This window comes from Schistocerca americana, chromosome 1 (assembly GCF_021461395.2).
Source record: "Schistocerca americana isolate TAMUIC-IGC-003095 chromosome 1, iqSchAmer2.1, whole genome shotgun sequence".
NCBI lineage: Eukaryota > Metazoa > Arthropoda > Insecta > Orthoptera > Acrididae > Schistocerca > Schistocerca americana.
In genome coordinates this window covers 793,506,343-793,521,797 of record NC_060119.1, presented here as the reverse complement: position 1 = coordinate 793,521,797, position 15,455 = coordinate 793,506,343, and the positions used below count along the sequence as shown (strand labels likewise).

The window sequence follows — 15,455 nt, the reverse complement described above, 5'->3', positions numbered from 1 at the left end:
GTCTCGCTGTGTGTGTGTGTGTGTGTGTGTGTGTGTGTGTGAAGCCGGCGGCCAGGCCGGCCTGCCGGACGGACGGACGGCCGGAATAATAATTGTGAATTCCTTTCCCCTGGTGGCGGCTGGCTGGCCGCTGGTCGTTGCCCCCTCGCGGCGGGCCGCCTATTGGTCGCCCGCTGGCCGCTCGGCTTCCAGCGACCGGCTCCCGGCTGGCGGCTGGCGGCCGGCGGCTGCGACTGTGCGCAGGCCGCGCCGCGCTCGGCCGCTCAGTCTGTGTCGCGAGCACATGTGGGCCAGTCGGCAGCCGGGCTCCGGGCACCGCGCAGCTACCGCCACCAGTCACTGGCCGCCCGTTATGCGGCACCGCAAGTAGCACACGCAGCTCGCCTCGCACACAGCTCGCGGACGCTCCGCCACGCCACGCGACGAGTGCCGACCACAGCGCGACGTAACGAGCCGACGGAGCAGCAGCGAGCCGCTAAGGACCCAGCCATGCGCCGCAGACATCAGTCGCCGTGCTTCTAACAAGGTAAACTACACATGTCACACGCAGGCGCCCCGCCGGATGCGCCAATACGTGTGCCGACTGCGCAAATAGCTGACACGGCGACGCTCGTCGTTCTCGGTACCGATGACAGCTGCTTCGGGAGTTATTAGGCACTCGAATCACGAACGACACCTAGTTCTGTGGCACCCAGATTGTTACGAAAGTGTTTCCTATATGACCGTGAATTGCACGTGTTAAATACGTACTGAAAAAGCGCCGTTAAAAAGCTAGTGTCTTGCGGGCTGGATCAGTTTGTTGTAAGATGCCATGTGTGGTTTTGTCGTTCACTGACCTCCGCTGCTTACACACTTTCGAGTCACCGAAGCGTACCGTTAATACTTATCGATTTCTGAAAACAAGTTTCTTTGACGTCTTTGGAGCGTTTTACACGCACAGTAGATGTAGTAGCCCACAACACGTTTCACGTCACAGTTTTGTCCAATTTGAGAGCTAGAAAATGTGAAAATAAATTGTAAAATAAAATAGCAGCAGCAAATAGCTCAAGCGGATATATATTTACCTAACTAACGTCGCAACATGTTCCCGTGGAAACTTTTACACTCGTCACCATAGATTCTTGCGTTTAAAATAATGGTTTATGCTTTCTGTAATAGTGATTCACGAGCATAAAATTTCCGTGTAATTTTCGTTTTCAGTCCACCAAGCGGTATGAGCAGCTTCCAACAGTTCTCAAATTTTTACTTTTTCTGTTTTTATCATTGAAATTCGCAATTAAATGTTTCTTATTCCAGTCTTTGATCACAATATCAATTCTTTAATCGATGACCGGTTTCAGTCTGTAATGACCATCCTCAGATCTTTTTACACCATGTCCTAAAGTGATAAGGCCATAACGGCATCGTCAAACCATATAAATATAATCAGCATAGCATCGTCACATAGATCTAAAATAAGGTGGCGATGCTGTGCTGATTGTATTTATGTGTTTTGACGATGTCATTATGACCTTATCACTTTCGAATATGGTGTAAAAAGATCTGAGGATGGTCATTACGGAATGAAACCGGTCACCGTCTAAAGAATTGATATTGTGATCAAAGACTGGGATAAAAAACATCTGACGGTATTGGATGACTGTGCGTATACGCGATTATGTCGCAGTTGATGAAAATCGCAGTTAGTTCTCTGGCCAAAATGATGCGTGTCTCTACTTATCCGTTGACGGTGTTCGTTTTGTAATTTTCTGTGAGGAAGGCTGCAAATTTTGTACTGTCTTACGCCAAAGCAATTCACGAATCTGATATTTCATATTTTCATTTACCTGTGAAATAATTATAAACTTTTAATTTTAATTCATGTACATTAGGTCTCTTTTGGCAGTCCACCTCTTTCTGAGAAGTACCACACTACGTGTTCCTGACGATGCAAACGCAATTTTGGTACGCGGTTTTCGTACAGTCCTGTAACATGTTTGGTCCATTTGTTATGGTAAACATCAGTTTCCGTCGTAACGAATGTGTACCTAATTGTCTTTCGATGTTATAATTTCTCCTCTTATCTCTTTCGGAACAGTCCTTCAGTTCACATACAAACCTCACTTCTGTTGCCTAAATACACACACTTCATTTTCAATAGATTTTTTTTCTGGATTACAGACGGCATCATACTATCAGATGGTCCAGCATTTGAACGCTCTTTCAGGTGGCCTGCATCAGGGACGCTCTCTATACAGTAAACGTAAGTGAAGCGGTAGCAGGTGCTTGTATTGAAACTGACAAGCACGTATGCATCGACTTCGTGCCCAGTCCATAGTGTTCGTACCGTTAATTTCCTCGTGTCTGAATTAAGCGTTTTGCTACCAGAGGAATAAAAAACGTGTAGAGTCACATTAATTCGTTTATTAACAACGGAAAATGTTCCCTCGGCACCGGTGCGACAAGAACATAAGTACTGTGCTGCCAATCCCTTCGCGTTTGTTTCGTGAATTAGCTTATTCGTAAATTGTTTTGCAGCCAGAGTAGTCAGGAAACACTTAGTCACCTAACTTCGGTTGTTAATAATTGAAAACGTGCTTCCGGAACCTATGCTACAAGAACCTACACACCACACGTACTTTTAAAAGCAACTGAGCTGATGATCTGGTCCTGCGGCCCAGTAGCCGTATTAGTACTTGCATTCAGTTATTCGCCGAAGGCACAACTGCCTGATACCGGAGAGGGTGGTGAATGCATAATTCGTCGAAGTGACACGTTTAAGATCACGAATACTGTTGCGCAACGCGGGCCTCCGGAGACGCGTCGGTGAGCCGGAGGGACAGGTGCACGTACGACGTGCGTGGCACGCACCCAGCCGCCAGCAGCGATCCGGCGATTATCGCCGGAGCCCGGAGCCGGAGCCGCCAGTCGCTGTGGGAACGGGCGGCCGCGCGGACGCCACCACACGGCCAGACAGCCCTCGCCAGCACGCGCCCCCGCCGTCTTCACTGCGTACACCAGTCTCGCAGTTGGCAACGAGGTCAGGATACCACACGTAACAACACACTCTGTAAATACCGTTCCGTAATTCAGCGCTGGCGATCTTGTAGTTTTTCATTCTTTGTCTTCTCCGCCGTGCACAGAGTGGCCCGTGGCTGTGTATTCAAATGTCACTATTTTGTTTTTATATCTTTGCTCTGTACGAAGCGATGCGTGGGAGTGCTCTTATCATCAGGTGCCTTTACATTAAATTACGTTTACACGAAAAATGTTTCTGTAACTCAATTCAGTAGCTATGTATCACTTTCGTCCAGTCTGAAGACCATACTGGTCGGAGAATGAAATCGGGTGATCAGCAATGTACTCGTTGTGGCTGACTGTTTACTTTGAAATGTCATAGAAATGGGCTTTCTTATGCCCTGCGCGATCTTGAAACGCAGTATGGCTCTCTTGTCACACATTTAAAAAGGCAAGAACATTATTTGTTTATAATAAAAAGTTACGAATGTGGTAGTTCTTCTTTAGTTTCTTACACTGAAGAACTTCATCGTCTTCAGATGCTTTCGCACAGCTGAAAGTCGCACGTAGTTACGAAAGCAATTATCAAATGGTTCAAATGGCTCTGAGCACTATGGGACTTAACATCTGTGGTCATCAGTCCCCTAGAACTTAGAACTACTTAAACCTAACTAACCTAAGGACATCACACAACACCCAGTCAACACGAGGCAGAGAAAATCCCTGACCCCGCCGGGAATCGAACCCGGGCGCGGGAAGCGAGAACGCTACCGCACAAGCAGTTATCAAGTAAATATAATTTAACGTAGAACCAATTGATGATCACGGAGTGTCAATTAAACGCATCCTACTGATCAAGGAATTAAAATAAAATAGTGCTTCATACCTTTCTCCAACGGCTTCTGTTCTAATACAGTTCAACCTTCAGTCGATAAAAAATATCTCCTCTAATCTCTCTCTCTCTCTCTCTCTCTCTCTCTCTCTCTCTCACTCACACACACACACACACACACACACACACACACACACACACACACACACACACACGGAGAGAGAAAAGACTCATAAGACTGTGTTCTTTTTCATATCTTTGCTGCACGGTAAATGATAACAGCCAAACAGTTGCAAGATAAAGATTTATTAAAATTCTTGACCACGGTTTCGGTATATCTAAATATACCTTCATCAGAAGTAAAATACACCTGAACAGGAAGACACTTTCATTAGCAAAAACTTTGCATCGGAACTGAGAAAGAAAACACACTATAGCTTAAGTAACTGTAAAATTAACAGAGTATTATAAGCACAAAAACTTTTAGTCACTAAAATCACATCCTGCACTGGAGATACATTAAAACAATTGTGCCAAATGCGTTGTCAGTAGTTAAAACATCACCTCCATTTATGCAACATAATTATGGACAGAGGGCTGATGCGAACACAGCATAACAGCATTATCTCGCCTGAACTAGCGTGAAGAGGGTGTGAAAGCCCTAGGGCAGACAGTTTCACCGAGAGAGAGCACTTGTGGCACAATTGGCACAATTGTTCTTATGTATCTCCAGTGCAGGATGTGATTTTGGTGACTAAAAGTTTTTGTCCTTATAATACTCTGGTAATTTTACAGTTACTTAAGCTATAGTGTTTTTTCTTTCTCACTTCCTATGCAAAGTTTTTGCTAATGAAGGTGTCTTCCTGTTCACGTGTATTTTACTTCTGATGAAGGTATATTTAGATATACCGAAACCGTGATCAAGAATGTTAATAAATCTTTATCCTGCAACTATTTTGCTGTTATCATTTACTGTGAAGAATTTCAACAGTTGCTTCCTGCAACTATTTTGCTGTTATCATTTACTGTGAAGAATTTCAACAGTTGCTGTTTCAGCCATGTTTAAAATCTTGCCATATCTTTGCAACTGAAATTCCTACTAAGAACAGAGTGATTTCTTACGCATACGTTCTGATGTGTTACTAGGCCAATTGGATTGTCGAATGGCGAAATCTGCCAATGATCTTAATAAGCAATGTTTTTATCGGCCTTTCCTATGTACCTTTTGAAGCACTGTTAGATCCTTTGGATTTCAGTTACTAATCAAAGCCCTTCTTTGACTTGTTAAAAAGTCTCAAAATCCACATATGTGAATGTTTTGCTACGTCCTCGTACACAGAATCGCAATGTAGTTCTTTCACATGTTTTCCCTGTACATAAACTGGAGGCGCAGTGCTTTGTACAAGCCGAATTTAGAGCGGGCGTGCGGATCTGTGAACACCAGACACACTGCGGTGTCATGGAGGAAGGGGCAGCACGTCATTCACAGATACGCGAGCCTCCGTTTTGACAGCTTAATTAAGCCGCTACAGTCGCAATCTAATTCCCTGGCGATAAAGTTGCGCTTCGAAAAGTAGACTGAATGTTAATAAAAACTCAGTTTTCAAGACAGCTGACAGAATTTTTCAGTACACTATATATCCCATTGTACTACAATGCCGAAACGTGCAATAGATAACCGTAGAATGACTGTTTGACTTCTCCAAATAAATGCAGCGCTCTAACCGTGTTGTTACTGAATACTGTTAAACATGTTTGAGACATCATCTTGTCAGTATCAACATGGATACGTTCCTAATATATTTTCCCTCGTAGGTTCAGTGTTTTCTTATAGTCACATTATTGATGTCATGGCCGAAAGACTGTACTCACAATTTTTCACAAACCAACATTCTGTTCTTGCAAGATGTTGTACGTACTCTATATCGCTCAAATATTGCGCATTTTTTGCGTCCTCCAACTTCCATTTTTTTCCAGCAGAGTTGTAACTCACTTTATTCTGTAGAATTATAATACATTGCTTACAGTACACACACGATATTGCGGCTGTCGATAATCTTCGTTTTCCTCGTTCGATCAGTATCTCCTCAAGATCTCAAATAATAATTCGATTTTTCTCGTTCTATTATATTGTTTCCCGTTACTGTTTGTAATCTTAACGATACTCATGGAACATATTCTAATAATGTCGGTCATTTCTTTAGATAATATATGCGTCACAAAACTCGCCTCAAGCACTATGTCTAGAATCTCACGTTAACAACTGCTTTTAGTTGTGTCTGCTACAGAAATGGTCACGTGATCGTGTTAGACGAAACAAGTGTATCAGAAATTGATTTTGATTTCGTTCGATGCTACTTGTTTAGCTACTCAGTTCAGTTCAAATTTATTTCGTTAAAGAAATGTATTATGTTCACATCTGAATTTTTCAGAACCATTTACTGTTGAAAACTTACGTAGTAAACTATTTGGTATTATTTTAACAGTCCAGATTGATGCAGATATGATTTCAAAGTATTTTTTAATAAGATATAGTTTCGAAGCCAAATCACGCGCATTACGTAACTCGAATTGTAGATGAAATATCACCAGTGGGGTGTTATAAGGGAAATTTGGCTACAGACAATACAGCACTGAGATTTCCAATTGTTCAATCTAAATCTTAATAGGAGTAAACTGACTGCGTAGGGCACGCGACGGAAAATAATTAACAACGCTTAAGAACGGTTTATCTCCATGTTGGACATACATAATTGTTCAAATTCGTCTTTTACACCGTAAGAAGCAGACACCTTCTCTTATCAGTCTAAAAGATTTTGTTACTAAGTTTTATTGTTACCTCTGTTAGCTAGACTTCAGTCACAATAGTTTTATATGCTGATGAGGTAACAAACTTCTGGAAATTTTCATGCATTATTCTCTATTAAATTGTAGCGCAACAGTGTTGAAGATTCTGAAAGAATCGGTACACATTTGTGATCACAAGGGATTACAAGTACGACTGTAATTTTGTACTCTCGGTTTATTGTGGATTTTTCTAAGAAAGTAGCAATTTCTAGTATCTTAATACGTGCACAATGAATATTTCCGAAGCTGTCTACTTGTTTACGACTAATACCACCGACGTCATTATACGGAGTATACGAAACACCGTGCTCTCGCTGTTATGACATTTAGCATCTAGACATCTAGATGCGTATGTTTCGTCAACTCCAAGCAGGAACACCAAAGTCAGCTAAAGACACATAAAAATTACCTGAAGTGGTCCGTACCTGAGAAAGGATATAGATTTGATCCCGTTTCGATGATCTTCGAGTCATTCTGTTTGTTTCGTTATTTGAGTAGCTGCTTAGATCTCCGCAGAAATCTGATCGCCATCCTGTCTGTTCGTCAGCAAGTATCGCCACAACTTTGTGAAATAAATGAATTGTGTCACTTGAGATAAATGCCGCTGGTGTTTTCTGCGGAAGTGTTTTATATAAGCTGTCGGTACAAAACGAATCACAAGCCGGGTAGATTTTATTTTAAAATTCTGTCAACATGACATTGGTTTTCACGTGATATAAAAGATGCAACAGTGTTTCTCAACGCTCATCATCTCGTTTACTTTTGGCTCTTTGTTCAAATTTCGAGACCCTTGTGTCACATTAAGCTATCATTGGGTCTCTCAACGCTGATTGCAGTTTCCTTCGACAGATTCCGTGCGTGTATTGTAAGGAACTTACAGGCATTTACAAAATAAATCTGTTATTAAGATGGCTGAATTGAGCACCACAGAAGCGCTGTCCTATGCCCTTATCTCCCTCTGACTCTAAATCTGACTCATCCAGATGGACCTATAGTCTAGCCTACTGCAGATCTTAGTAATGAGACAGCAGTTTCGATCGTTTAATCGTTTCATATAAGGTTAGTGCTGTTTGCATGATTACCCGTATGTATTTGCTGAAACTGCGGATTCAACGACGTCGGCAAGACGTTAAGCTTTTTTCGAAACGATAATTTTGTCGAATAGTCGTCTAAATATCTTAAAAACTGCGACTGGGGACCTACAAAATGACTACTGAATGAAAACGAGGCATTCCTCGTCATTAGGACCTTAATCCACCGCATTTATCGTCTCGTAAACCGAACAGCATCTTATTATGAAAGTATTATATGTTTTGGCGATGTTTAATGTACCGTATATGTATTTATATAAGTATATTTCAATAAGCAAAACAGCCACAAAGCACTATGCGCGTTATCGAATTCCTAAGACGTTGTCTAATACCTCTTATAGCTGCAACAGTTTAGCGTAATACAACATTTTCAGTGTCAAAAGTTCTTTCTCATTTGATCGCTAATTTTTGTTGCGTGCGCTTACATGAGGATAATCCTTTTTGTTGACAGCTCCGTTGAACACAAGAAGGAACGAGTAACTATTAACATTACTGACGCCAAGAAATACTTCTCCGATCATTTGCGTGTTGTGTCCGTTTTTTAAATCGTTGTTTTCTTTTTAATGCCAATAGCGCAATACTTTAATTGCAGTTGCGTGTCTGTTGTGTTATGATCTTTAAAAGAGGATGAAACAAGACAACATTCAATTTTCACTTTAATTAGGACGAAAACTGAGAGATTTTAAAACTTGTAATAAGTGAAAAAGCTAAAATTAATCTCGAGTGGCAGCAGATCGATTTCCGTCACGCTGTCCACAGACAACGATATATTGTTAAGTATTGGTTTGGTGAACTGTTAGCAAACATACTAGTTGCAGAGCTTTGGACAGCCTGCGACTTACGCATAGTTAACTGGGTTAAAATAGTCACCTGTTGCCGGGAATTCGACGCCGAACAATTTCTCATCGGAAGAGTCAATTGTTGTCTGTGGAATTAAAGGTTATGACTAAATTAAAATACTTTTGACTCCTGCAAAAATCTACCGTATTAATTTTATCTTCTTCCCGTTCATATATTTTGTTGTTATCAGAAGTGGATCACTTAAGTGATGTTTTCCGTAGTGCTTGTGTACGACTCGAAATAATGATTTCAGATTCTGCTAAATCGTACATTGGATTATTCTTTAGTATACGAAACTCGTGAGTTCTGATAGGAAGAGTGCTATATCGTGTTTCCTAAGAAAGGGTAAAAATTTGCGCTACTCAAAAAACGATTGACTTATAATTACTGATGAGAAGCTGGGCGCTTGTAATGTTGCAATAGCTGTTCCACTGTGAGGTCTCGGGATTTATCTCATTTATCAATTCTAGTAATGCCTATATGCGCTAGGAATAGGAAGCTAACTGACACTAGAAGTGAACAGCAGCGAAACCCTAAATTCAGATTGGAATACATTTATATTCGCAGTAACAGGCTTGAACCCAATGTTGGCGGCGTATTTATTACTGTAAAGAAGGCGATGATATCTGGTAAGGTTATTATAGATCCGAATGTACTGTGAATGAAGGTAAGCATCAAAGGCGAGTCATACATGGTAATCGGGTGCTTTTCAGAATACCTGCCTCTGGAGCTATAGGGACAGAATGGTTCAAATGGCTCTGAGCACTATGGGACTTAACAGCTGTGGTCATCAGTCCCCTAGAACTTAGAACTACTTAAACCTAACTAACCTAAGGACATCACACACATCCATGCCCGAGGCAGGATTCGAACCTGCGACCATAGCAGTCGCGCGGTTCCGGACTGCGCGCCTAGAATCGCGAGACCACCGCGGCCGGCAGGGACAGAATCCTTTAGGTAATACCTGAGGAATATAGCGGGTAAATTTCCTGCTCTCCTGTTGCAATAAAGGAAGGCTGCCATGTGCCAGCTACTAAAGCTAGTACAACAGTCGAGAATTCGTGTAAGATTGTTCTGAATGTCGTATATATAGTGTTACGAGTTACGATTTTCTCGTCACCAGAATTTTTATTGTCTGTGCAGCAGTGATCTTTTGCGCCAATGCGTATTGCTCTCTTTCTCTGCTGCCAGTATTTTGTTCATTATCGATTACTCTAAGAAGGGATGAAATATTGGAGCTCTGTATCGATTACTGAAAGATGTTAGATGTGTCCTTACTTGGGCTAGGAGATTGTCCCTTTGATTATTAAAACATCGTATCGAGACTTGTGGACTATAACTGAAAATATCAATAGATGTCTACACTACACTTATGGTGAGACTTATCCCTGTATTACAGCATCCGCATAGTTATTCCGAGATTGGAGGATTACCTGTTTCTATCCTTTCAGGATTAACATTTTTGTCATGATTCATATTGTCAGTTAATGGTGCAGGGATGTCGAAAACCTGCATTCGGTGACGAGTTTAATAGTATTATACCTACTGTTTCCAAATTTTATCCACGACAACCATTACCAGCACAATCGAGCGAGCACTGCACGACACCAGTGACTACAGGCGTTAAAATCAATGTTGAGAAAGGTAGGAAAAAATTTTTGCTTGACATATGTACTAGAAAACAGAATACAGATTATCTGAGCAGTCACATCAAACATTCATCTCTGAGGATGAACTAGTGGAGCACAAATGGACAGAATTCAAAATTTTTGTGCAATATCTTTCAGAGATGTCTCTGCCGAGGAAGACTGCAAGGTGTGAGAAAGATCCGCCGTGGTTCAATAGTCGTGTTAGAAAGTTACTACAAACAAACGAGAATTTTAGAAAGTATTTAAACGAATTCAAAGTCGAGTTAAGAAGGAAAGGCTAAACGAAGGCAAAATTAGAATAAGGAGATCGCCGCGAGAAGTGTTCAGTGATTTCGAAGATAAAATTCTGGTACAGTTCTGCGGTTTTGGTCTCATATAAAGTCAGAGAACGTATAAAAATAAGTTATTCAGTCACTATGTGATCATACTAGTGCCAAAAAGGAAGATATCTGGTAGTGGACAGTAATACCGAACTCCTTCCGAAGATAGTAAATCTATTCCTCCTTTCAGTGTTGGTACAGATGCCGAAAATATTGAGATAAGTGGTCGCGGAATAGAAAATTAATTAAAGTTGCTCAATAGAAGAAATGAAATTGCAACTGATGAAATATCTATAACATTCTACACATATAACGATAAATAACATCGTATGTAGCTGCGGCACTGAAGTCTCCCAAGCAATTGGAAAAAAAACGCAGGTCATTCCCGCTTTCAAGAAGGGTCATCACACAGATGCACATAATTAATATTGCTGACGTCAGCAGGTTCCAGAATTACTGAACACGTTTCATGCTCGCGTGTTACGACGTTTTTTGGAGGACAAAAATCTTCTCTATAGTAAACACATGTATTAAGTAAAACATAAATTATGCGTAGCTGAGCTCGCTCGGATAGAGAGGACGGTAGACAGGTGCGAGTAGATGCCAAGTACCTTGTCTCGTGGAAGGTGTTCCCTACAGTTCCACACTGTCGTTTAGTGAACACAATACGAGCCTTCCGACTGAATTAAGAATCTCCTAGCAGAGATAACCCAACACGTCGTTCTTAACGGAACAAAATCGACACATGTAAAAGTTACCTCGTAAGTAGTCCTAGTGAGTGCTGTTGGGCCGCTCCTATTCATTATATACCAAAGTCCCGTAAGGTTCTTCGCGGATAATTGTGTGGTATGTGGTAAAGTTGCACCAACAGAAAATTGGTAAAATGCAGAAAGACTGCAGAGACAGCAAAATGACATGACTACGTAAAGAAATGTAATATATTGCATGCAAATACTTGGAAAGAGCCATTACTCTGCAGCTGCCATTACTCTGCAACTGTGATAGTTAAATGTCTAGGAGACTGTATGGAAAACCAATGGCAGACTGAGACTCATTGGAAGAATCCAGAATTCTTCTTGTTCGCCGGCCGCGGTGGTCGTGCGATTCTAGGCGCTCCAGTCCGGAGTCGCGCTGCTGCTACGGTCGCAGGTTCGAATCCTGCCTCGGGCATGGATGTGTGTGATGTCCTTAGGTTAGTTAGGTGTAATTAGTTCTAAGTTCTAGGGGACTGATGACCACAGCAGTTAAGGCCCATAGTGCTCAGAGCCATTTGAACCATTTTTCTTCTTGTTCGAATGATCCTCGAATATTGCTCGTCAGTCTTGGACCCCTACCACCAAATACTAATAGAAGAGATAAAGAAGATCGATAGGAAAGCGAGGTGTTTAGTCACGGGTTCGTTTACCAAGCGTTGCGGAGATCAAGCTTCAAACTCCAGGGATAATACAGAACAGACGCTGTCCATCACGGAGAGATTTATCGTTAAAACTCCTAGAGGGTAAGTTACAGGCTGACACCGACAATACACGTCTCGTGAAATAACAACGTAATTAGAGAAATTCAAGGTTTACCGCTGGTCATCCTTCCACGTAGTACTTCGAAGTGGAATAGGAAGGAAAGGAAATGACAGGGATTTCGAAATACCTTTCACCGCACATTGTAAAGTGGTTTGTGGAGTGTTGATACAGACATAGATGTTCTCCTTGAAAGCATGTATGTACCGCTCCGAAGGCCATTGATTGTTATTCCCTAATGTAAAACTAGCAGCTTCTCAAAAGCAAAATATGTCATGAATCTCTTTTTCTGCGGAACTGTTTAAATACCTCATTTGAAGCAGAAAAATGTCACTTCTCTTACGGATATGCTTCATCACGGACGTACCCGTAGATGTTTTAGTAATACTGCGTCTGCGGTCGGTGATCATCATACTATTACGATACGGCGGCGTTTAAATAGCAAATGGCCGTGTCTCCTAACATACCGAATAAGAAATCAAATACATCCAACGCAATTTTCACTGCAGTCGTAAGTATAATCTAGTTGATTTGACAGCACGTGTACGTGCATTTTACGACTTTTTACTTGATTTCATAGTAAAATTGATTCCGCATTGAAGTGAGTAACAGTTGATTCGTATCGAACACCTTCAGCTCATTCAACGATGCGGGTCTGAACAGACGTATATTTAATTATTGTCTGCTCTCAAGTGTTACACGAAATCTACTTGCCTATACACTAGCTTTGTCAGTGGGTTTATGTCTCAAATGTTTTGGTCAACAGCTATCTGCTGATTGACAACAATTATGTTTTCAAAATGTATTATGTCGATCATCGTCGAAAGACAGGTGCTCTACGTATCGGCACTCACAAAACACTGCTGAACGGGTACTGTAGATTTTGTTTCCAAATTTATGTCTGATGTTGATGTAAGTATCTCAGAGATGATATTGTATGCCGAATGTGTCCAACATTAGATCAGAAGCCGGATAAAATATATGATTCCGGTCTCTGAAGTATGTATACCATGTCTCGTATGAGATGTAGTGTTGTTCAATGAAGCTAAGTAATTATAGCATTTATGGGATATTCTGTCAATACATGGAGGAGCATAGGTATATTAAAAACTATAATGCACAGTGCTAATGTACCACAATAACGATTTATTTTATATTTTGTTGTTCTCGGACACACTGATAGCTTTCCTGGCTGCTTATGTGGTATATCTCAACTAGTGATCTTACGTTGAGTTCTAAGATTTACGACTGAGCCAATTGTGTTGTGTTGTGTTTAAACTTGTTCATTAATTTTCTGTAAATGACGGACAGTTGAGCTACGTTAGCAAATTTGATAAGATTTATGAAACATTCTGTCGATACTTGTAGAAGCATATAAGTATTGATAACTGAAATACACAGTATTAGTCTTAATATAAAATAAATATTATTGTGGAATATTAATATAATGTATTTTAGTTTTTAATAAATGATTATTGGCTCTGAGCACTATGGGACTTAACTTCCGAGGTCATCAGTCCCCTAGAACTACTTAAACCTAACTGACCTAAGGACGTCACACACATCCACGCCCGAGGCAGGATTCGAACCTGCGACCGTAGCGGTCGCGCGGTTCCAGACTGTAGCGCCCAGAACCGCTCGGCCACTCCAGCCGGCAATAAATGATTATTGTTTTGTTGCTTTTGCAATAGTTCAGGGCACCTAAAGTATGTAATCCTCGATTAGCAAAATTATTCCAACAGCAACCAACCGTCGTTTAATGCTTTATTAAACTGGTGACAGTTTCGCTCTTAGGCTTTTAAACAGAGGTAGCGAATAGAATGGTCAGTAATATGGAGTTTCTTTTAGCTAGGATACCAATTTCCATTCATTCAGGTAACCGGTAATGTTCATTATCGTGCGTAAACCTTCTTCCTGGTCTTCCTGCATTCGTTCATTCGAGTTAAACGTAAGCAAGATACCGGTATCGGTTAGGTAAATTAACTTTATAACATGATGGTGATTGACTGCTGGAACACCTATCACCTTCACTGTATGTGTGCCATGAAGGTCATCGTACTGTTTCGTAGGAAAACTACATTGTGCTATTATGCACTACAATGGATGGACATACACCCAACGTTGAGTTGAGCGAAAGATTGCACTTGTGAAAATCCAAATGGCCCGTACTATAAGAGGACAATTGACTGACCATAACACATAAAAACTTTCAGCCATGGCCGAGGTCGCTACTACACGCCTAAGCAGTGGCGTTCGACTCGGAGGTAAGTGGGTTCGAATCTTGGTGGTGGATCATTTTCACTGTCAGTATTTGGCCGGCAAGGGAAGGAGAAGTGATAGTGTAAAGTTTCCGATCACCAGGCTTTGTGCGAATGTCCTGGATTAAATTCCAAAGATCTTGGCAGCGTCTCATAAAGTGAGGGCATGTGATACTGTTGACGGGCATCCGTCCGTTGGAGGGGGACGTTGAGCTCGACGGCACCCTTGGTGTTATTCGAGAGGAGTAGGATACCTGCCGGCATCGGATTTCACCTTCTCCCTCCCCTTCAACCATAATAACACTAAAGCATCTCTACACTATACAAGCACTGATCAGCAACACACACACACACACACACACACACACACACACACACACACACTTACTTTATACTTAATAACAGAGCAGATGAAGGCAACGCCAAACAATCTCCACTAGGACCTTGCCTAGAACTGTGGTGCAGATTTCTTGCATGTTCTCTCTTACGCTCATTCCCTGACCATTCGACTACTTTGACTTGAACGTACATAAGAGGAAATTTACGCTTGCGGTAACACCTAAGTAGTTAATTTATTCACTTTGCATGTTCGTCATAATGGATTTCTTCACAGAAGTAATTTTGTGAGCATCGCATTGACCTAAGCAGTTAAGTCCACATTTATACACTGTCGTTTCTCTTAATTTCAGTATCTCCTCAGCAAGATCTCCGGCCTCGATAGCATCCTTTATTTTTCGCAATATCCCGTTGCATAAGAAACGTTCACCGTCTGCGTAAACTGTGTCTTATTAAAGGTGCTTACTTTTCAGTGTGGTCTGTGTACTTTATATAGCCTTGCAGTGTAAAAGCCGTTGGCACGTCTGTAACTTTGGAAGCAGTGATGTTCGCAATCTTATTTACAGCCACCCCACACGGAAGCCATAAATTTAAATGAAACGTGTAGAGTATCCTGCCTCTCCGTTTTATGAGTTTACCTAAGAAAGTGTAAGATATAGTATTTATATGTAGCTACAGCTCTAGAAACAATCTTCAGGTAATACACTGTTGCACAAATCTTGATACATCTACATCTACATTTATACTCCGCAAGCCACCCAACGGTGTATG

The 15,455-nt window shown here is 41.4% G+C and overlaps 1 protein-coding gene across 1 annotated transcript in view; it reads left to right on the top strand.

Annotated features, from left to right (window-relative positions):
* The first annotated feature begins 259 nt into the window (after positions 1-259).
* LOC124612495 overlaps positions 260-15,455 on the top strand; it is a 671,121-nt gene continuing 655,925 nt past the window's right edge. Inside the window, exon 1 of the mRNA XM_047140735.1 lies at positions 260-526. The gene's annotated coding sequence lies outside the window, so the exon portion shown is untranslated. The remainder of the gene's footprint in view (positions 527-15,455) is intronic.